General features: G+C 40.7%; 1 long non-coding RNA gene across 1 annotated transcript in view; it reads right to left on the bottom strand.

Moving 5' to 3' along the window:
* LOC121019084 (uncharacterized) overlaps positions 1 to 24204 on the bottom strand; it is a 266048-nt gene that overhangs the window by 51817 nt on the left and 190027 nt on the right. The window lies entirely within an intron of this gene.

Below are 24204 nucleotides of genomic sequence, written 5' to 3'. Positions count from 1 at the left end.
CGTAGGACTGGTCTTGAACCACACTCCCCTAAATGGAGAGACCTTATGTGAGGTGACAGTAAGCTCTGTATCCCAGAGCTCAGCTCCTTGTCCCTGTGGCCCCTAGTATCCACTTGTCTCCCTCTGGGAAAGGTAGGGTGTCTCTTCAATAGAAGCCATTTTCTTCTATATCCAAGCCAATGGGACGTGGCTCCCAAATGGCTTCAATGTATCTGGGCACCTGTCAGCAATGTACCTTTGTTGCTGTTGAGAGTCTCCATTGCCATTTCCCTTCAGTATCTGCAGTACCTCAAGTGGGGGCCCTAAGAAAAATCCATGGGAAAGACTTATACCCCTCTCCTTCAATAGCATCATCACCGTTTCCTTTCCTTCTTTCTTAAGTGAAATTTATATTGCTGAGTGACCGTCAGGTCAGCTCCACGCTACTCATGGCAGCACCAGATTTTTAGATAAAAACCCCACTTTCCAGAGTGAGTACAAGTATCTTTCCTTTTTCCCAACAGGCCTCTGGTGAAGTCACTTCTCCAGAAACTATTATTTCCCTCCTTTTCTAGTCAACCACATTGCTCAGAACCTAAGCCATAGCTCCAACTCAAGTTTAGAAGAGTGGGATGGGAATTGCCAAGGCCATTCTCTTGGAACAAAAACAAAGCTTTTATACAAAGCCAACCTGGGCAGAGAAAAGGAGGGACAAGGTCCCACCTGGTTGGAGATTGGAACAGCTGAGGGAATGGAAATGATACTACTGGGTTTATATCTTTTATTTTTCAATTTTTTTAATGTTTATTCATTTTTGAGAGAGACAGAGCATGGGCAGGGGAGGGGCAGAGAGAGAGGGAGACACAGCATCCAAAGCAGGCTCCAGGCTCCGACATGTCAGCACAGAGCCTGATGCGGCGCTTGAACCCATGAACTGCGAGATCATGACCTCAGCCGAAGTCGGCACTTAACCAACTGAGCCACCCAGGTGCCCCTGGGTTTGTATCTTGTAGGAGGAGTTGGGGTTGTGACCTAAGTCTCAATTTGTCCTCCTGGGTTCTGATAAGTTGAGCCAATCTACCCAAGAATCATGAGAGTAAGGAGTGTCAAAGCATTGGTTTTATTAATATACAAACAAATGCTCAATCATACCCAAAGACTGGGCTCTATGATAAAGCTGGGCACAAGGGCACAGCTTACACTTGGGAGTAAAGTAGAAGCTTTTTTCTCCAACTCTAACCTTCTCCAACTTCCTTCTCTTATCTAATCCTTGATACTTGTCAATAAGAAGATGGAGTCTAGAGAACCCATCCTAACACATGGCCCAGTACTAGGTAGAGATGCCAGGGCAAGGAGAGAGTAGAGGACTTGTTTAGTCTTTGACCCCATGGAGACTGGAAGTGCATAAGCCCATCTGCTCTGGATGTAGGCAGAGGCACCATTCCATACTAGTAACTGACTTAAATACTGTCCCATGGATGTCAGCCTCCCAGCAACCCAGTTAACTACTCCAACACTTGGAAAGAAGCAAGTAGAGTGGGAGAAACCCAAAGTGTTCACCGTCATATTCCCTGCTTCAAGAGAATGGAGAAGAGGTCTCTCTGGGAAATGTGAGGATGAGGAGAAGAGCCCTACTCTAATATGATCTAAGGAAAATCAGGTCCCAGAATTCCTGGGGTTGTTATAAGGCTTGGTTAGAAGAAGAAAGGAAAACAATCCTGAGAAAGAAGGAACAAATCTCTGTACGATCTAAGAAAGTTCTGCAACCATATCTACCTTACCTAGTAAAAGAGAAAGAGACAGGGGGTTCTGAGAGAAGTCACATTCTAGAATGGATCTCCATGTTTCCTTCTCCCGGCCCAGCACTAGTAAGGAAGCATCTGGCAATAAAGAGAATCACTAGAACCCCTTCCCTTCATTAACAGTGGTGAACCCACTTGGGACGTACAGTGAAAGCCTAAATCCAGCCACATTTAAAGAAGAGTTCTGATCATAGAAACAGTACCAAGGAAAAGAGAATAAACTCCTTCCTTTCGCACTAATATCAGATAACAGGGTCTGAGATAAGTGGATAAAATATGTTCTGAGTTTATATAATGGATGAGGTTACAGCTGACTTTATTAAACTGTACAGATACATGAAAATTAGCCAAATAAATGTCAAGCACAGAAAAGTGTTTGCTTTAGTTACTTGAGTTTTGACAAATAACTTTTCACAGTCATTATTTTAAAATGGCATCTTTCTGCATAGATACCATGGAATTGTGTTAAAAACACTTCAAGTATCACTGGACATGGAAATCATTTGAAAGTACTAAATCCTTTACAGTCTGAGTCTACTCCCTTGGTATACTTTGATGTTGACATCCCATCCACTCTTTTGTCTTGACCCATAAAATGGGAAGTATCTAGACTTAATGGGATTTTTCTCTCCCCCTCATATTTCAGCACTGCAGTAGAAAATATATCCCATACTCCCCCAGAAAGTCAAGCAGGTACATAGCTGCCAGTACAAGAGCTTGGCCTCTTATGTCTGTCACCATTTTTTAGTGGGCAAATTTCTGAAGCCAGCACAAAATCAGTTTTGTTTGTCAAATCCTGTTTCCCCATTGTCCTAAAGTATTTAATATCAATAGTGCTTTATATAGCTTCAAGTTGATTTTTATTTTGCAGGGGATCCTAAATCTTTAGCATAGCATCTCTTAGTCAAAAAGTTAAGGATCTTTAGACACTCACAACAGCTAACAATATTGGTGTTCACTATGTCTGAGTCACTTTGTTACATCCTTTGTTCAGTGAGACATGGATGTTTATTAGCCTCAAACATTCTCAAAAGTTGGGGCACTTTTTAGAAGATGAAATGGGTTAGCCGTCATGAATTTCTATTCAACTAACTAAAATTGCCTGAAGTAAAATGAAGAAATTCTGTCACCTCATTTAATCCCCACAACTGTCTGACAAAGGCACAGGCGTTATTCCCCTTTTGCAGATGAAGAAACTGAGGCAAGTAGGGGAGAAGATGCCAGAGATCACACAGCCAGCAATGACAGAGGCAAGAATAGAACTCAGACTCCCCCACCGGGTCCCATACTATAGTCTACAGCAATGTATGATCCTGTGTCCATTTCCATCTGCAGGTGAGACACTGTGCTGTGCCCAAGGTGCTCCTTGGCTCAGCTCAAAGAGGGTTTCAAGACACAACAGATCAGGCTCAATTTGCTCAAGAGCTACACCCATGTGCTAAGTAAGACCTAGGAAAAACTCAGGGACTCAAAATTTACCCCTTTTCCAAGGAAAAAAAATCAAAGGGAAAAATGGCATCAAAGATTCACCTCTATTCTTCACTCCTTGAAGGGAACCATAAAAATCACTGTCCAAAAAAATTTTTTTTTAATTTCTTAAAATGGCTGTCCATAAAAAGATTTTCACTTCACGGGTAAAAGGGGACTGAGCAGAAAGAAATCAGTTCCTCCTCCAGTCATACCAACTAACTATGCACTTCCTAGAATTCTTCGCAAGTGGCAAGAGAGAACGAGCTAATTTCATGTGCTCCCCGTTGTCTGCCACCAGAGCCAAAGGTGGTTAACTCTCCGCATTCGTATAGCATTTTCTTCTGAAAGCAGATGCACATTTCATCTTTATAGCCTTTCTATTAAATGTACAGCAGAACTTTCGACCCATTTTACAGATGAGACAATACAAAAACGTTCAAAGTCACCTCTCAGAAGGGATTTTGACAAGATATAAGAAGACCCAGAAAAAGATTAGCTAAAGGAATTTTTTCTCTTTCTACCTTTCCCACTCGCTCTTTCTTGGTATTGGGAATTACTTTAGGCAAATGATAAATGAGAGTTTACTGTTGATAAAGTGTGTCTCTGACATCTTCAGCCTCTCTTCTCTTTATACCCTTACTAGTGTCCCTCTCCTCTGGGGTCTCTGGCCTCAAGCCGCCCTCAGTTCCTCATGCAGGAGGAATCTGCCTAGGTCTCTTCAACTCTCATAGCGCTCCACGATTCGGAGTTCTTCTGATTCTTTACCATCACTCAAAATAACAAGTTGTTCAGATAAGGAAGCCAAGCTAGGTGTTCAGAGGAAAGAAATCTGAAAGAATCTGTTCAGTGAGACATGGATGTTTATTAGGCTCCAACATTCTCAAAACCTGAGGCACTTTTAGCAGATGAAATGGGTTAGCCGTCATGAATCTCTACTCAACTAACTAAAATTGCCTGAAGTAAAATGAAGAAATTGAAGTAATAATCTGATGCTTTGGGGTAGAGTGGTTACCCTTACGCAGGGTAACCTTTCTGGGAGGCTAAACTAGACACTGATCATCAGGTACATTGAGCTTCTCATGATTTCTTCCCTTCTCTTTCCCATTTCCAGATTCAGATATGCTGACAACTCTAAATGACAACTCTCATGAGAGTAGCACCATGGTGCCGGTAGAGGCTAGAGCCCACTAAGGAAGAGCCACAGATTCTAACTTGAGAGTTTATAAACCAGAGACTGCTCTTCAGAACTCCCTGGAACAAAAATATGCTAATGACAGAACAGGAAAATGTCAAGTGTAGACCGCCACAGTGATAGCTACTTGCCCTCCAAAAAAAGGGAGAAAAAAAAAAAAACACAGTATACACATTTCTGTACTTCAATAAGAAGAAAGCAGACTCCCAACGGGCCTATATTCTTCAGTCTTACATTTCCGTGTAATTTCCAGTACTACCAATCTACCAAAGACTAATGTAGCTGGCCAGGAGATTATGTGCTGAAACACAGCAGGTTCATTTTTAAGGTTAATACTCTGCAGATGAGTATCTCCTTTTTCTTCAAGCCTTAGGAACCACCTGAGGATGTGAGAGTATGAAAACAAAATGGAGAGGAGATTGAGCCACCCAGATATACTCAGAAGAAAATTAACCAAACTAATTAACTAGAGGAGTTGTAATTATACTTCCACTTATTGAATGACATCATATGCCATGTGCTAAGCATGTATATCTCACTTCATCTTCACAATATCGTGTAATAGGTATCATGTCCCTGTTACAATAAATAAACAGGGACTCAGGCAGGGTAAATAATTTGCTCAATAGGTTGTAAGACTAACTCAAGATTAGAATCTAGGTTTGTCTGGTTCCAAAAGCCCAAATTCAACTATGGTACTAATTAGAGGTTCATAAACATTTAGTTCCCTGGACATATTCTCAAGGGTCCAAAATAACTATCCATGAGAATTTGAAGATTTTGTTCTCTTTTACTAGCAAGATAGGTTGTCAGGTACACCTGACTCAAGAAGAAATTTGCTCTGGCAATGAGGACAAACCCACTGTAAGGAGAGACATTGGGTGGACCCTGACCTCTCCAAACCATTTAGAAATGTTGATTAGCAGTAAACAGAAGCAAATGCACAACAAATACTTTCTCTGTCCTAATTCAAGTAATGACTGGATTACTTATCCACTTAACGGAGGTTTAACTAACAATGCAATACTAATCTTTCCTCCCAGTTGAATAAGACAGCTAATAGAGTAGGAGATAGCTCACTGAAATGTTCTTTTGTGGACTGCTCCATGTAGAGTTTGGGCTAGAAGAAAGGTCCAATTATCCTGAACTAGCAAACAAAGGCCTGAAGTTTATAAACCAATCTTCTACATCATTTTTATGCAACAAGGATTCTCTTCATTAAGAGTCACTGACATCAAAATAGAGAAATGACTAAAATATAGAATTAAAGTTGACATTGTATTTTTCAACAACTCAACAAAATGCACACAATTTTATCTCAACAAAATATTACCAATCACAAACTGTAGTGACTTGGCTTATCTATATGATTTTTTTTTTATTTTGATGTTGGAGTTACAGAAAAGCTATAAGCATAAAGAGCTTTTCCTTAATTCCATGTATGTACTTACCTGAAACAATTATTAAATAAAATGGTCCAAGAGACTTTTTTATCCTTTTTTTCTAGGATTCTGTACATTCTTACGTTTGAGAAAGAGGTATTAGTCACATTCTCCTTCAGACATGCTCATAAGATAAAACAACCAAGGGAAGTATTTATTAGTTAGGATTGACTAGGCTCCACTGTAATGACAAAGAAACCCTGAAATCTCCATGGTTAACACAACGATTTTTTTCTCCCTTACATCCCTATTGGAGGCAAGTAAGGCAGTTCTTCTTCTTGTTTCTCCTCCAGTGCCTCAAGGAACCAAGCTGTCTCTACAGGACCATTCTACCCTTTCAGTCTTCTTAGCTGCCACCCCTTTCCCTCCTCCAGACCAGGACAGAGAGGACAGAAAGAATTAACACTAGCTCATAATTGTCTCAGATAAGAAGTGACACCCATCACTGGTGCTCATATCCTACTGGATAGAACTACTCATCTGGCCTCACATTAAAGCAAGAGAAGCTGAGAATCACAGGGGAGCACAGGGAATATTTGGGAAGCAGGAGCTATTTCTGACATAACAAGAAATCAGAGATGAAGAGAAAACAAGGTTGAAATTATGATACGGATCATTTTTAAAACAGTATTTCATTTATCAAATTTGTTTACCTTTCCAGGACATAACTTATGTACACATTAATTCACTAAGCATTCACTGAGTACCTATTATGTCCTAGCACTGAGGATATAGAGATTAATTAAACAGAAGTGAGCAAGTGAAAGAACATCCATATTACCCAGTAACTAAGATGTAAGGATTTGTGAAGACCAAGTGGTGTTACCTTTAATCTACAAATGCATTGCTCCCTTGCACTGCCCAAGCTTCTATTCCTTGGGAAGGACTTCTCTGAGGTAAAGAACTAGCCAAAAGATAAATGGATTATATTCAAAATGGTCTCATTAGTTAAAACTTGATGGAAACGCAGAAGAAACAAGAAGTTCTTAACAGAAAACTGCTCAGGTGAGAAGGAATCTTGGGGTCTAGTTGCCTAGACTATCACCATCACACATCAGATCTACCCCATTTTCCTCCTTAGAATTTTTCAGAAGTAAGTCAATTTGCTCTGCAGAGCTAAGAAAGGAAAGGAAGAGTCTTAGCACTGAACAGAGAAGGTAACTTTTTTAATAGGTGAAATTAGACTCCCAGAACTTCTCTATTATCTTTTTGGTCTGGTGTGGGAAAACCGTTACACACATGTATTGGAGTTGAAGTCAGAATTTTAGTATTTATATGTAAACCTTGATTTACAATAAAAGGTACTGGTTGGAGAGAAGGTGTGTGAATGTGTGTGAAAGGGCAGAGGGGCTATAAGAGACCCAAATGGTTACATTAGTAGGAAGTCAACAGGTAATGTCTACATTTGGTAAGTCAAAAATAGCACATAGGGGTGCCTGGATGGCTCAGTTGGTTAAGCGTCCGACTTCAGCTTAGGTCATGGACTCGCAGTTTGTGGGTTCAAGCCCCCATCGGGCTCTGTGCTGACAGCCTGTTTCAGATTCTGTGTCTCCCTCTGTTTCTGTTCCTCCTCTGCTTGCACTCTCTCTCTCTCAAAACTAAAGAAAGATTAAAAAAAATTTAAAAATAGCACAAGAAGTATCATATATAAATATGGTAATAAATACCAGCAGTGACAGCCAAAACAGTTGAAAACCATTTCCTCTGAGAAACTTCACTTGACAATAGGCCTGGAGCAAGGATCTGCTGCCTTTTTTGTATGACTATTTGAGTTTTTTAATTATGCACAAGCTTTCCTTTGATTAAAAAACAAGAGAGGGACAGTCAAGTCGCTCAGTCAAGTGTGGAGCCTGCTTAAGATTCTCTCTCTCTGCCCCTCCCTCCTCCTAGAAGAGACTGAAGCACATCTCAAAATCTTTACAGTGGCGAAGCACCCAGGTGGCTCAGTCGGCTAATCGACCGACTCTTGCTTTCGGCTCGTCATGATCTCATGGTTGGTGGGACTGAGCCCCTGGTCTGGCTCTGTGCTGGCAGCATGGAGCCCACTTGGGATTCCCTCCCTCCCTCTCTCTCTCTACCCCTCCCCCGCACTTGCACATGCACATGTTCTCTCTCAAACAAACTTAAAAAAATCTTTACAGTGGCTACTTTCAGGTGAAGGGATGACTTTTTTTTATTGTTATTCTATATTTTCAAAGTATGTATTATTTTTATAATTAGAAAATTATCAACATGTTAATGTTTTAGATATTTTAAACAAATACAAATATAACATGACCATACATGCCTGTTACCTATATGTAGCTATATGTATATATTATGTAAATGCATACATATATATATGCACATACACACATATATACACATAGGTTTATCTGTCATAAACAAATATTTCAGATATTTTCTCTCTCATATGGTTAGGATGTTTGTTAAAACAAATTTGAAGTGTAGGAGTATTTGTCCAAAGGACTCCATTTTCTTTGCATACTATCTCCTGGAATTTCAAGGTATATACAAAGGGGAGGAAGTATCAGAAGCTGTTACCCCTGCTGGGGAAGATGCCCTGTCCATCAGTGGTCAATTGTGAATTCTCTATCCTTTCCCTCAAAGTGCACTAAAACATATACTTTAAAGATTCCTTGTTGTAATTTATTGCCTAAATTGGTGGGTCAGGAGGAAATAACTGGAAATCAAAACCTCTGAAATGAGCCCCTTAAGAGTATAATTCAAAAGTAGGTAGGTACATAGGTAGGTAGACAGATACAGAAAAACGGATAAGAGATAGATATGCCTCCCTCTGTCTGAAAACTGATCCCATACATGACTGCTCCAGACAAACAGAGAAGGCGCATGATTTGGCCTCTCCTTCCCAGCTACATCTCTGGCTATTCATGAGAGATACTGATTATTTACTGAGGTGATGAGCAAGGGTGCTGAGTGGGTGTGTGAGCAGAGGTGGTTAGAGGTGTGAATAGTTGGGAGTTGGTTTCAATAATCATCATTTTCCAACCCAGTCATCCACACTCCCTGATTCTGGGGCAGAATAGGCCCTGTGAGCAAAGTGCTGTGCTCATCACCTATCTTGGAATGAGTTGCTTGGATTGGCACCAGTCATACAAAGATATCATCCAGCATTGTTCAGAACAGTATATATAGTAGTCAGGAGATGGTTGCTGATTTCATGGGACTACTGAAAACTCAAGATAAGTCACTCTAGTATGTGGTTCACAGTACATGCCTGGGCTGCCTTTGTGTGAGACCCAGCACTTCTCTTCATTAGCTCAACAATCTTAGTTGTTTTAAATTTATTTAAAAAAAAGAAAAAAAAAAGCCTTACATTTGTAACACTTACCTAATGGAATTATTTCAGGATTCAATCAGCAAATGTACTTGAAGGGCATAAAAATTGCCTGACATGTCAAAAATTTTCAACAGGTGCTTGTTACTGCGTTTTATTATCCTTTATTTAAATCTATTTAATTATCAGAATTGTCCCATCATATCCATGAGCTCTGCATGAAAGGTCTGAGAGGTAGGCAGTAAAGGTGTTATTACCATTACCACTCGGCAGATGAGACTAAGGTTCATACAAGTAAGTGAGTTGCGTGGTTTTGTACACAGTGACACGGGAACTTTCCGCCAGGGTTTCTAAATCCACTGCCACAACTTTCCCTGAGCCTGAAGAAGCACCTGCACTCCTTATGATCTTGTTCTTGTCTATGGTGAAATTAAAATCACCAAGGATCTTTCCATTGACGAGGTGTGGGCTGCTGACAAGCTTGAGTACTGGGATTATGGCCTAATGGTAGGCAGATCGGAGTGGGGTCAAACATAGCGTTGGCCAAGTGATTACCCTCTCTGGGTCTTGGGCTCCTGCCCTATACATCCAGGTATAGACTAGAAGTCCCTAGAGGATCACTAAGAGCTTTATCACCTCAGAAATGTATTTTTCCTTCTTTAAACAATGAGGTCTTTGAAGGACAGAGATGCCCCCAAAATATCCATCATTAAGCCCAGAGAGCTCTTGCACCCTTTGACAGGCAGCATACTGGGGACCAGTGAGCTAGTAACCCAACAGGATCAATCGTTATGCCGGAAAAGCACCATGGATTGTAGTAAATTCAGACAACCAAATCCCAGTAGCAAGATAGCATCTGTCTCTAAACCTGAAGAGTTTTCCCATTCATTAACAAAGAATCTGAAAGAAACTTAGGGACCCATATGACCCTCTCATTTAACAGATAGGAGAACTGAGACAATGAGAAGTTTAGTGCCTCACCCAAGATGACACAGTTAATTAGCAACAGAAATGCAAGTCAAACCCAGGGCTCCAGCCTCCTCGCCCACGTTCTCTGCACTGTGTTGTGCTTTATCCTCCAGGTTTAGAAAATCTGCATCAATGGTTCAGATGTCTCCCCGCCAGGAGACAAGCCGTGTAGGGATCAAAGCACATCTGTGAAGCTAATGACAGTCTAATTCACTATTGGCAGAAATGTGGGAGATTTGGGGAGAAAATTGCAACAGACTGTTACAGACCGTTCTGCAGCACATTGTTGAAAATGGAAAACACCTCTTAGATCACAAAGCATCATTGAGATGGGAGCCAACATTCCCTGCTCATTTCACATTTAGTTCCTTGGGATGTTTGGTGGGTCCTCCAAACCAGCATGCTCCAAAGACACATCTGCTTCCAGGCTGGAGAAACAATAGCCAGGGCTCCACTGAACTCATAATAAATTTATTTTTTCAAAAGCAGAGTTAAGAGCTCAACTGGATAAATTACAAAATCAAGTGAGCATGATGCAATCAACCTCTTCATGTTTCAAAAAATAGCCATGGTCCCTGACATCAGGATAGCTATCTTCCCAGACTTATCCCAGCCTTGCCAGCTGTCATCTGAGTTTAAACTTACTTCCTGCAAAAGGAGAACACAGCGGTATTCTTACTTTGTTGACTGAAAAGTCTTTACTGAGCACTTTCTAGACACCAGGGACTATGCTAAATCATCTCAGGGGCTAATTCTATTGCAATCTTGGTTTCTGGACTAATTATCAAAGCCACTCCTAAAGACCTACTGAGCAACTTTAAACAGAATTCAGATGCAGTGTCCAACAGCCCCAAAACCCAAACCCAAAGTCCCCCTCCCCTTTCTGGTTACAAAACTTTATTCTCAGAGGTCCTAAAGGATCACACATATTAGTTTTTTTAAACACCATCTTCTGAATAGGTTATATTAACAACTATACATATGAATATATATTCATGTGTATCCATATATACATATACTTCACATATATATGAATCAATTAAATCTCAATTTCAGGTACTTTCTTTCTTTATTTAACTTTTATTATGAAAATTTCAAGCACACACAAAAGAAGACAGATAATTCAACAATTACCCACATTTTTTCCTTGTTGTCTCTTCTATTTCCCCTCACTTAAAAAAATTACATATTTTTTAATGATGCCCTAATCTAAGGAAACCACATATTTCTATTTGCTGGAGATAGTCACAGATTATAATTCTGTATATCAACTAATAACCTATCAGTAAAGTTTACAGCCCCTTTCATTTTCAAAAATGACCTGGTTTAGATGGTAAATGCTGTGGTCACCTTACCTATAGGTGACATTACTAGTTTAGCCACTTCAGAAAATGGTTGTATCTTATACTATTTATTACTACCCAGTGCTGTCCTGCTCATCTAAGCCCTTCCCTGCACTTCAAGAGTGGAAGGCCTGGAAACTACAATTCACAGATTTCTTTGCTAAATTCCACCACTGAAAGAAACGGACATAAGATTTGGAAGGCAGAAGGGAAGGAAGAGCACTGTCCTTCAGCTGCAGCAGGGCACACAGGCATTGGAAGAGAGCAAACAGCCAAGGTGGGTTCTTGCCTATGGTTTTCAGGGCTACAGACAGCCAAGAGATGATTGGTGGTGTCCTCCTGTAATCCTCTGAATTTCTTCAAAGTGGCCTTAACTTTGTTCTCTAGACCCTAAGCATTATATAGGACTCCAATCTCCAACATGAAACCTCCTCCATCTTGAAGTATGTAGCATAGATTTTTGCTTTCCTGACTAATCCTAACTGAAACTATGAAAGAGTGAGCCTCCACTTCTCGAGTTTGCCTAGGCTCAGAGTATTACCTCTCAGAACTCAGTAGCATAAAGGCCTTGCATGTACTGACCACCAGTCCCAACCTCAGCCACTCTAGCCATATCAACAAAGGATAGCTTGCCCAATACCACACTGGTTTTCATTTCCATGTCTCTTCTTATGCTCACCTAGAATGTCTTCTTCCCTTTAGCCCATTGCCCTTGGCTAACTTCTACTTGTACAGGAAGTTAAACACTTCCTTCTCAAGAGGTCTCCTCTGACCCTCCACCAGGCTGGCTGTGTGTCCAGCAACTCTATCACTGGATTCATTAGAGAGTGTTCATGTGTTTAAATGTTTACTTTATACTCTCACAAATGTATGCTTTAAATATGTGTGTCCTCCTTTAGCGCAAAAACTTTGTATCCCCAGTGCCTAACACAAACTTTGATCTGTAGCAGACACTCATAAACTACTTGAGAAACAAACAAATGAAGGAGAAGTTCTGCATCAACTTCAGCAGCTTAAGGGTAAAGAATTCTGCATCTAGAGGGGACAAGGTCACCTCAGCATGAAACCCCATGCCCAGGTCTCTTTAGACTTGTACTGCCCAGTATGTGGTGGCCATTACTCCCATGTGGCTATGTTAATTTTAATTAATTAAAATAAAATGAAATTCAAAATTCAGTTTCTCAATCACACTGGCCACGTTTCAAGTGCTTAACAGCCATACATGGCTACTGACTGCCATATTGGATCACACAGATATAGGACGTTTCCAGCATTACAGAAAATTCAATGGGCCTGCTGCTCTCTAGAACTAGTGGAACAGAAGAACCATCTTAAAAGGCAGAGCTAGTAAAAGACTTCTCATCTGGGTATACAGTGAAATCTTGATTTATAAGCATAATTCGTTCTGGAAGCATGCCTGTAATCCAAAGCACTTGTATATCAAAGCGAATTTCCCCAGAAGAAATAATGGAAACTCAGATGATTCGTGCCACAACCCAAAAATATCCATATAAAAATGATCATAATACTGTAATATAATACAAAATAATAAAGAAAATACAAAATATGAAGAAAATAAACAAATTAACCTGTACTTACCTTTGAAAACCTTCATGACTGGTGTGAGGGAGACAAGAGACAGGATTGGTAGGACGACTTTCACTACCACTAATGGAATCACTGCTATCTATTGGCTCAATGGAATCTTTTTCTTTTCGTGCAGGTTTAACAAGGAATCTTGTTAAATGACACTTACTTTTTCCTCCTTTGAGGATTTCACAGAAATGTGACATTGCATTGACAATCACCCACAATACCGCAGAGAGAGAGATAGAGAGAGAGAGAGGGAGAGAGAAGTATTGGCTCGGTTGTGATCATGTGACATTTGGTGACACATACTACTCCTATTGCAAGACACTTGATAAATTGATTGCTCATTTATCAAGTTAAAATTTATTAGAAATATTTGCTCGTCTTGCAGAACACTCGCACGACAAGCTACTCACAATCCAAGCTTTCACTGTACTTGGAAACAACACATATTTACAGGGTGACCCAAAGACAAAATGACCAGCCAAAATGCTCAGAGACAAACTAACATTAAGGAAGTGGATTCCAGCAAGAAGATTAAAACCTCAGTTCCAGCTAACATCTACTGAGAAGTTATTATATAGAAACCACTGCACTTTTCACATAGTTTATTTAAGAAGAATAACTTTAAGAGTAAGTGCGAATTTATTATCCCTTATATGCAACTCCCAAGTCCAAAAACCCCTGAAACTATCTAGTTTGTTCATAAGTTTGCCACAAATTCACCTGACAATAAAATCTGAACTTAATTTTAATTGCTGTTAGCCTATTCCTAATCTTTATTTAGTGTGAATAGTTATCCATTTTGCTCCAGAAATATTAATAGGTTACAGAATACCACCCAGGCCTTGCTCTTGCTGGGGGGTTAATGTCAAATAGAGTATGTATACTAGTTAACTTTTCTAAGGTATCAAATAATCTGAATTGTAAAATACATCTAGCCCCAAAAGTTTTAGATAAACAAATACAGACCTCTATTTTAATTTTCCTATTTCACAAATAAGAGGACAAAACTTGGAGAGATTAAGGTACTTGCCTCAAACCATAAAGATAGTAAGTGGGAAGCAGGGATTTAACCCACAGTCTGTGACCAAAACCCAACCCCTACCTACTAGTTTTACTGCCTCGTTCAACTGTTGCTGAAACTTACTGTAAATCCACACACTTAGCCTCTGCTATAAATGTATGGCAGAAGCCAAGCCATAGCCTGCAATTAGAGTAAAAATCTACACATTCCAGAGAGTTCTACAGGACCCTAATAAGGCTTCATAGCCACAATAACAACTGACCATATTAAAATCACCATTGCTGAACACACAGAGGCAATGTGTGTTTAGTATTTGCAATGTTTCAAAGTAAACTGAATCCTGATATTGAGTTCTCCAATAAATTATAGTAATTAACATTTTCAGGACCGAACTATTTAATTCAAAATACTTCGGGGGGGGGGGGGGTCCTCAACAAGAGAGAAACAATGGAAAAATTCACCATCTCAAGAAGCACACCTTTGTTAATCACAGCTTAAAGTAAATACTCCTCCTGTTAAGAGAGGCCAATATAGTTTCCTTTACCACAACCCTGCTGAGAAAGAGAATGCTGGGAAAACCCTGAGATAGCCCATGGAGGCCTGGTGGTCAGCTTCCAGAGGATAGCCTCTGGGGTCACATCAAACCACTAAAATGGAATCAGCCTCTGTACCAGTGACATGGCTTCCAGGCAGAGCAATGGAAGACGTACCGAGGCATCCTCAGGTTTGGTTAAGAAATCATTACAGAGCCAGGGAGGAGCACCAGTTACTTTAGCAATATTTTGCCTCATGGATAACTCTCTATCTGAAATTGTTTAATTTTTTAATGAGGTTGGGGAGCTATTCTTAGGGCTCATTGGTTAAGGTTTAACACATGAGACTGCAGCAAATTCCCATTTGTAAGAGAAGATTTCCCTTCTCTTTGATGGCCAGTCGAGAAGCCGTGATCTTGAACTTCTGACACACTGTCCAAAACACTTCAGGAAAGTTCATTTCCAAAATCTCAGTCAGTTAGACTCCGAGATAAAACGGGGAGAAAAAGGCATTGTAAGAGGGATTAATGAATGGAACTGGGGAGGGGCTGATGAGGCCTGAACTAGCTAGGCCTAAATTCCTTTCTCGTAACTTCTATTTTCAGTTTTAATGATGAGTGTAGGGTAACCTGGTGCATCCCGACACCTATCTCTGTAAAAGCATTAGAGAAAGTGGTTCATCCATATTTGTTTTAAAACAAAGGAAATCTGTTCTCCACAACAAGGAGAAAGGCAACCTGATCCTTATTCAAGTAGGCATTGGCACCAAAAGTCCAAATAAAGATGTAAAAGCAATTGCTGCTGTCTCATTCCATCTGGAATGTTCTATACCCCAAAAAGCAAAGTGAATACTCACAAATCACTCATTTACATGCCCTTGAGTCCTTCGTGGAGGGAAAGGACTTCAAAAACTTAGATATCTGAGTTGATATTTCAGGAAGTGAATCATTCCAGGTAAGCACAGAAATCTCTCACACAGACATGCAGATAATCACCATAATTAACTCCAAGGAAAGAAGTTGCATCCCTCACCCTATAAGGACTGTCCTTTTAGGGTCAACTGAAATCAGTTCTGTATAATTCAGTGGGAAGTTCTGTTCAGAGAGAGCTGCCACTGTTGGTGATTCTACCTGGGGTAAACAAAGCAAGAGCCTCAGGAAAGAAACCCAAAGTTCTGATGAACACATGGCTGACTGTAGATATTTTATTATAGTCAAGGCAGAAATAACAAAAGCAAAAAGTATAAGAGAAATATACTTCAAGCCAATAACCAGCCTCTATCTTGTATATAGTTTTGTAAACTGCTGAGATTGGAAAGGAGAACTTAGAAATTACTTAAATGATCTTCTAAGTCTCTGGTCTAAAGAGCTTGAATGCTCCCTCTCCTACTCATCATCCTTCCTGGTAACACCACAGGCCAAGACTAGTAGACCCCTCTGAGCTAAAACCAAAGGTTTAAAAATATAATGACCCAGGGTGCTCACTATTACATTTTTCAAATGGTGACATGTAGAACATGCCGGTGTAGGAGTCAGAATCCACTCAGAGATCCTGGAAATATTTTAAGGTCTCTGGGTTTCAAGTTCCTCATCACATGCAGGTTTATGATTAAGAACATGAACTCTGAGGGCGCCTGGGTGACTCAGTCAGTTAAGGGTCTGACTTTGGCTCAGGTCATGATCTCACAGTTTGTGAGTTCAAGCCCCGCATCAGACTCTGTGATGACAGCTCAGAGCCTGGAGCCTACTTCAGATTCTGTGCCTCCCTCTCTCTCTCTGCCCTCCCCAGCTCATGCTCTCTCTCTCAAAGATAAACATGAAAAAAACTTAAAAAAAAAAAAAAAAAGAACATGAACTCTGGGACCAAATTTCTCAGGGTCAAATCACTTTACCCTTTATTTTATGACCTTGGGCTTAGAATATCACCTGACTCATGGTTATTGCTGCATACATGTTGCTATTGTTGTTACAGATAAACTGAGAATTAAAACACTGGTCCTTCCCCCACCACAGAGAAGTAATAAGGAACAAACAAGATGAGATTTTTGAAAAGCATTTAAAAAGAGTACAAAAATTACTATGCAAGAAAATTTCCTATTATGTTTTTTATAATACATTCCACTAATCTCTTTCATTGATTCTAAGACACATTTTTGTTCACATTTTAACATCTTTGAAAGTGAATGCATCTTACAATTGATGGTATTACATAGTTAACTTGACAATCTTTTAAAATGTCTTTAAAAAAATTTTTTTAATGTTTATTTAAAACATTAAAGGAAAGAGAGACAGAGCGTGAGCAGGGGAGGGGCAGACAGAGGGAGACACAGAATCTGAAGCAGGCTCCAGGCTCTGAACTGCCAGCACAGAGCCTGATGTGGGGCTCAAACTCACGAGCCATGAGATCATGACCTGAGCCAATGCTTAAACTACTGAGCCACCCAGGCACCTCTCTTTTAAAATTTCTAATGGTACATAAAGCAATGTTTTGTAATTAATGTTATCTTTCATTCAATGAAATATGATAGTATATCTTCAATAAATGCAATTCCATTGGTTATTTCTGAATTCAGATATCTAATCCTGTTGAGGATAATGATTTTCTTTATTCTTCAGATGCCTTCTTTTATATTCCAAGCTAATTTAGTCCAGGAGTACTACTCCTAGACTATGAGTCAGAAGGAGTAGGGTCCAATCCCAATCAAAACAACCACAAGGGTAGGGAAATCAGGAGGATTCGATAAAATGACACACACAATAATCTTAACTGGAGAAAAACACATTAAAGAAGCTAGGATATTTATGAGGCATAGTCCTCAAATAAATTCAGGTAGGTATTATGGGATAAAAATGATATTTCAAATTCATGGGGAAAGAATGAACTTACTAATGAAAAAGTTGACCAAAGACAAAAAGGGAGATACTTAAAGGGGGAAGAAGAAGTAGAATTGAAGACCTACCTTATTCCTTACTGTAAAATAAATTCCAAGTGCATTTAAATGTGGCAAAAAAAAAACCCATAAAATATTTCAACAATGAAAACTTCTGACGTATCTACTATGGACAAAGTCCTGTAAAGAACAAAACAAAGTCCTTCCTTTTGTGATACATTCCATTAGGTCTAGAATAACAAGTGCCATGAAAACAAAGAAAGGCAAGGGAGGTATAGAGTGGTAGCAGTTTGCTACTTTATAAGCCCTTTCTATGATATATAAATGCACTAGAAAAAAACATTTTTCAAAATAACTTCAGAGTATAACAGACATTCCTAAATATGACAAAAATGCATAGGCAACATAAAGAAAAGCACTAATAAATTTAATTTGTTTATATTTTTAAATTTCTGAATGGGCAAAAAAATCTATAGATAAATGGCAATGGGCAGGGTGGGGAGAGTATTGGGAGGGAGGGAATTGCTACATTTTGGACAAAGAATGAATTTCCTTCTAAGTATTCTTTCGTTGTACAATTTTCAAAATCCAGTATAAGAAAGGAGAAACAGGATTCTAACACTGGCACCAACTAGTTTTGTGACCTGGTGTAAGTTGCAACCCCACTAAAGCTAGAGCTCCACTTCTATTACATGAGAGACCTGGACTAGCTCCCACACAGGGTCCTTCTAAATCCAACACTATGCAACTGTCTACAAATCTCCAGTTTTGAAAAAAGAGAAAAGGCACAATGTGCGTTAAAGAAAATGAAATGTCTTACAGAATACAACACAGATTGAAAGGCTGTTTTGCTGGGATTCCTAAAAAATTGCAATGCAGAAGTACAAAATGAGACTTCTTTGTAACTTAAAATTTTTAAAGAATCACTATGGGTGAAAAGTAACCTAGAATCACATTATTATCCAGTTCACAACCAACAAATCATAAAAGGTATCCCTCCTTTTAAGGAAATAAGGGGTCATTAAGGGGCTACCTTCCTTAGAGTGAAAAAAATTAAATTCCAGTAAATCTGGGAGGAGGGCAGCATACACACTGAGTGACCCAACACCTACAAAAACCACAAAGGAAGTGAAGGGAAGGGGAGAGGTGGTTTCTTTTTTTTATTTTTTAAAAAAAATTTTTTTTTCAACGTTTATTTATTTTTGGGACAGAGAGAGACAGAGCATGAACGGGGGAGGGGCAGAGAGAGGGAGACACAGAATCGGAAACGGGCTCCGGGCTCTGAGCCATCAGCCCAGAGCCCGACACGGGGCTCGAACTCACGGACCGCGAGATCGTGACCTGGCTGAAGTCGGATGCTTAACCGACTGCGCCACCCAGGCGCCCCGGGGAGAGGTGGTTTCTATCATGAGCGGTGGGGAAATGACATCCTGGTAGGACTGCTGTGCACAGCTCACCCCAACGTCTTTTCACGGAGCCTGACTTACAACCTAAGTGACTCTGGGGGTCTGAGTGAGGAAGTGGATTGGCCCCAGCTGGCTCCTCATATTTCGTATCTCCAATGCTCTGCTTAACCCAGATGATGTCACTTTTTACTCCCAGGCTTATCTGTGGACGCCAAACTGCAGGAGAATCTCTCCTCCAACTGCTCACAGCCTCCCTAGCCCATGACGTCATTCCCACAGCCTTCCATGGCTCCCTGAAGCTGCTCCCTTCACCTATCATCCCACCATTCCAGAACAGTGGCACGCACATCAATAAAACATAGTCTGTGATTTGGGTTTCATTAAGGTTTTGAGGAAATCTTTTGCCCTGGACAGTTAGAAAAGGAAACAGAGCAAAGAAATAAAACAGCAGCTCATTAGACCTGAAGCAGAGCATAGAGTTGAACCCCACTCACTTGGAAAGGGTTGCTTAGGGGTCTTGGGAAGCCCGCAGGCTCTATGAAAAGGAGCGTTTCTCTTCAGACATTAAGCAAGTAATTTTGTCAGTGGCATTTAAATGAAGGGCAAGAGGTCTAATCTAACCACTAAGATATCAAATTAGAACAAAACCATTCTAAGAGTGTGAGCCCCTTACTTGATAACATCTGAACCACAGGGACTGCCTTGACCACTTGAGGCTGCCTGACAATCCCAGCACCCTTACAAAGCCGGGCTTCCCCTTTCTGTAAGAAATTCTTCCTTAAAAGGAGATGAGTTTTGGGGAAATAGCTTTTTTAAATAGCTATTTATGAAGGGTCTATTCCCCAGTAGTTGTCATGATCCATGCTTTGGTGCATGTTGCCTTATTCTGTGGGGATTCAGTTGAGGTCAGAAACAGTGGGTCTGCTGAGACCTTATGAGAGTCTGCAGAGAAGCCTGTGATATGAGGTCCCAGTTTTATAAATTGGGGCTTGGAGCAAGGGGAGTCACCCAGCTCAGGGCTTCTTCAGCAGGGGATCTTATTAAAATACAGACCCTTGTGCCGCAGGTCTGGGATGGCACTTGAGATTTCGCATTTCGAAAAAGCTCCTGGACCACTCTTTGGGCATCTCCATTGGGTCATCCCAGCCTTGGCTCTGGTGGGAGAGGGGTCTGGCTGCTGGAGGTGGCTGATGCTGTCAAAGGATCATGAGTGAAAATATTCAGCCTCCTACTTTTTCCCCGTTCAGTCCCCTAAAGAGAGCTTTCTTTTTTTTTAATAAACCCAGTGGTTAACAACCAGCTTGTTAGTTAAAGGCCTGAGGGACACAGAGGGAGGCTTATGCTCTACTACTCAGTTCATTAACCAGAGTAACAACCAATTTCAAGGTGATTATTGCTATTATAAGCTCTGATCAATTTTTTAAACATGTTTCCAGGTTTTGAACCTAAAGCAGGAATATTAGAGCAAGGAGAGCAGCTGTGTTGAGAATTAGTCATATCCCCAGATTAATATCTGATCTCTCCATCAAAAGGGACACAGGACACATTTAGTTAGGGTTCTAATTGTACCTCCAATAAACCTCCACCACAGTGAAATATGAGCACCCATAATTTTTAGTTTCAACTTCCTATTCATAATCCATCTGACTGGATGGTCTTGAGCAAAGGCAGTTAAAGCAATTTGTTTCACTTATATAAAGGAATAAATCAGTGCTTAATTATATGAGGTTTATTATTAACAGTGCTGGCAATCTGACCATATGCCATGACTTCATCTTTTTAGATGAAGAAAAAATATGAGAATATATACTGATTGCTTTTATGATGCCTTTCTCCATTCTAGAGTGGCACATGGGGATGAAGGTAGCACAAAATGTGACCCAATGAGGAAAATAAGAGGCCAGGAATTCACTTCTCTGAACACCCAACAGTGGACCTGGGGTGCAATGGAGAATGGTCAGGGAACAGTTGCCATCGATCAGGAGCAGGGATACTTCAACCCATCCTAAGTACCACTTCCCATCATGAGAACAAGGCCATCAAATTTTTTTCTACAGAATCTCAGTGTCTTTCCTAAACCAGCATCCAATCGCCAGCCTGCAACAGAGGAGAGAGACACAGATTTGATGTCAGAGGTGTGGGTCCACCTCCCTACTCTTGTTCTTATGAGCTGTGTGACTTGAGTAAGTGATCTAACCCCCTGACTTCCAATTTCCCTAGCTGAAAAACTGGGATATCAATGTCTCCCATGCAAGGTCATATGAGGATTAGATATAATGGATGGTTAGCACCTGGCCCTATTAAGTGTGCAGTAAAAAGTGGCTATTAGTCTGGAAACTCCTGTGCTGGGGATAAATCAGAGATCTGAGACTTAACCATGTCCACATCCTGTTGTCTAGGTGAACTGGCTACATCAATGACAATATTTCAAATTGTGTTTTTACACTCTTGCCTTTGATGTCTACTTCCAGCATCCAGGGCCAATTTGCCTTCCTCTTTAGATTGCTGTGTATCCCACAGCCAATTGGTAAACCTTTTTATTTTTTATTTTGCCTTCCTCTTTATTTATTTATTTTTTTAATATTTTTTTTTCCAACGTTTTTTTATTTTTACTTTTGGGACAGAGAGAGACAGAGCATGAACGGGGGAGGGGCAGAGAGAGAGGGAGACACAGAATCGGAAACAGGCTCCAGGCTCTGAGCCATCAGCCCAGAGCCTGACGCGGGGTTCGAACTCACGGACCGCGAGATCGTGACCTGGCTGAAGTCGGACGCTTAACCGACTGCACCACCCAGGCGCCCCTTGCCTTCCTCTTTAGATTGTTGTGTATCCCATAGCCAATTGGTAAACCTTTTTAATTTTTATTTATTTTTTATGTTTACTTAGTTTTTGAGAGAGACAGAGCACGAGTGGTGGAGAGGCAGAGAGAGGGGGAGACACAGAACCGGAAGCAGGCTCCAAGCTCTGAGCTGTCAGCACAGAGCCCGACACGGGACTCAAACCCATGGGCCATGAGATCATGACCTGAGCCAAAGTCGGATGCTCAATCGACTGAGCCACCCAGGCTCCCCAAGGTAAACCTTTTTTAAAAAAAGCTGGGGCACCTGGGCGGCTCAGTCAGTTAAGGGTCCAACTTCAGCTCAGGTCATGATCTCCCGGTTCGCGAGTTTCACCCCGCATCAGGCTCCTGTGCTGACAGCCCAGAGCCTGGAGCCTGTTTCAGATTCTGTCTCTGTCTCTCTGTCTGTCTGTCTGTCTCTCTCTGCCCCTCCCCCACTCACGCTTGGTCTCTCTCAAAAATAAATAAACATTAAAAAAAAGTTTATTGGGGTGTCTGGGTGGCTCAGTCAGTTAAGTGCCTGACTTTGGCTCAGGTCATGATCTCACAGTTGGGGAGTTCAAGCCCCGCATCGGGCTCTGTGTTGACAGTGCAGAGCCTGCTTTAGATCCTCTGACTTCCTCTTTCTCTGCCCCTCCCCAGTTCTCCCTCTCTCTCTCTCTCAAAAAGAAGCACTTAATTTTTTTTCAAAGTTTAGTTATTTTGAGAAAAAGCATGAGCAGGGGAGGAGCAGAGAGAGAGAGGGATAGAGAATCCCAAGCAGTTTCCACACCGTCAACACATGGAACCCAACATGGGGCTCAATCTCACAACTGTGGGATCATGGCCTGAGCCAAAAATAAGTCAGATGCTTAACCAATTGAGCCACCCCGGGGCCCCTGGTAAACCTTTCTGAGGGTGCCTATTTTATAGATGAACTAGTCTTGTATCACACAGGATGCTGGGAGGCTCTGAATTTATTGAGAAAGGGTGTTAAAGCCTCCAGGATCAGAAGTGGGAGCAGGCAGGTTTGCTCAGGAAGTGCCTCACATAGGTTCCTGGCACTCCTGATTTGTCAGATGCTAATAGCCCAATCAGTGTATATTCTCCCTTCTTCCTTGGTAAAAGAATCCAGTTGGGATTGCCTGGCTAAAATATGCCCTTACAGGTCAGAGTGACCAATGATGTGTAGATGGATATTGTTGAAAATGAGTTACAAGAAGAGATTTTCTCTTAAGAAAGAGACAGACAGCTAGGATCTCCTCGTTTTGCCCTTCATCCCCTACATAGGCATGGAAGTGATGATAACTACAGCTCCAGTAGTTATCTTGGACCAAGAAGCATCTCCAGGGATGGAAGCCATCCTCTTGATGAAGGAACAGGAAGCTGGAAAGAACCTAGGACTCTGAGGACACCACAAGGTCATGACATTAGCCTAGTGCTTGTCTTCAGACTTCTTTTACATGAAAAAGAAAAACTCATAATTTATATAAGCTACTGTTATTCCTGACCTAATTACTATTAGCGAAATGCAATTCACCTTGCATTCATATACACATCCCAGACTTCCACTATTCACAAAGGACCCTGGAAGAACAGTGTTCCAGATCTGTGCTAAAAATGTGAAGAGTTGAGCTTTCCAACACAAAGTTATTAACAAATCAGTATGTTTCTTATAGATGGCCACAAATGTGGATGTTCCTTCTAGAGAGAAGGATTTATTTAATTTTACAATACTCTAGACTTGTAATAAATACCCTAAAGGCACACCTTTCTCAAGGTCTTTAGCTTAATTGGGTCCATATTCTAAAGCTTATGAAGTCACCAGTCCTAAATAGCTCTGCTTTTCATCCCTCACCAAGGCAGCCTTCAACCCTGTACTAGATACTGCAGCAAAATAAAATGTTCTTGAAAACATTAAGGGCTGATGAACTGGTTTGGATTTTCTCCAATCCTCTAGACTTTCTCTTCTCCCCATAGATCTAAAATGAAGTCCACTCACTTTGATATGAAGGCACTTGATTTGGGGCCACTCCACATTGATTTATCTAGCAGAAGGTGCTTGCATTTTTCAAGCCAGAGCAAAGAGCTTCCATACCACTCTGCCACTGCTGTAGTTCACTGGTTCTTGGCTGCCAAATTAAACATACTGCACCATTTCTTGCTCCCACAAAGAGCAACTGAGATGGTCTGACTTGAGAATATCACCATTCAGCACTAGAGAAATATATAAATCCAAAAAAATCCAAATCCTAGTTAGTTTCCCTTCCCATATATGACACTTTAGGTAACTAGTGTACAGAGGAAAAAAACAGATGGAATCTATCTGAACTTTCATAATTCACCCAATACTGACTCACACAAACATTTCCATGTTGTCTTAACTTTCTTATCTTATATTGCTGATATAACATGGAGCATATGACACTTAACAGGTAGAAATTA

This window comes from Herpailurus yagouaroundi, unplaced genomic scaffold, assembly GCF_014898765.1.
Source record: "Herpailurus yagouaroundi ecotype Mexico unplaced genomic scaffold, PumYag 221, whole genome shotgun sequence".
In the NCBI taxonomy this organism is placed as follows: Eukaryota; Metazoa; Chordata; class Mammalia; order Carnivora; family Felidae; genus Herpailurus; species Herpailurus yagouaroundi.
This window is presented reverse-complemented; position numbering and strand designations above follow the sequence as displayed.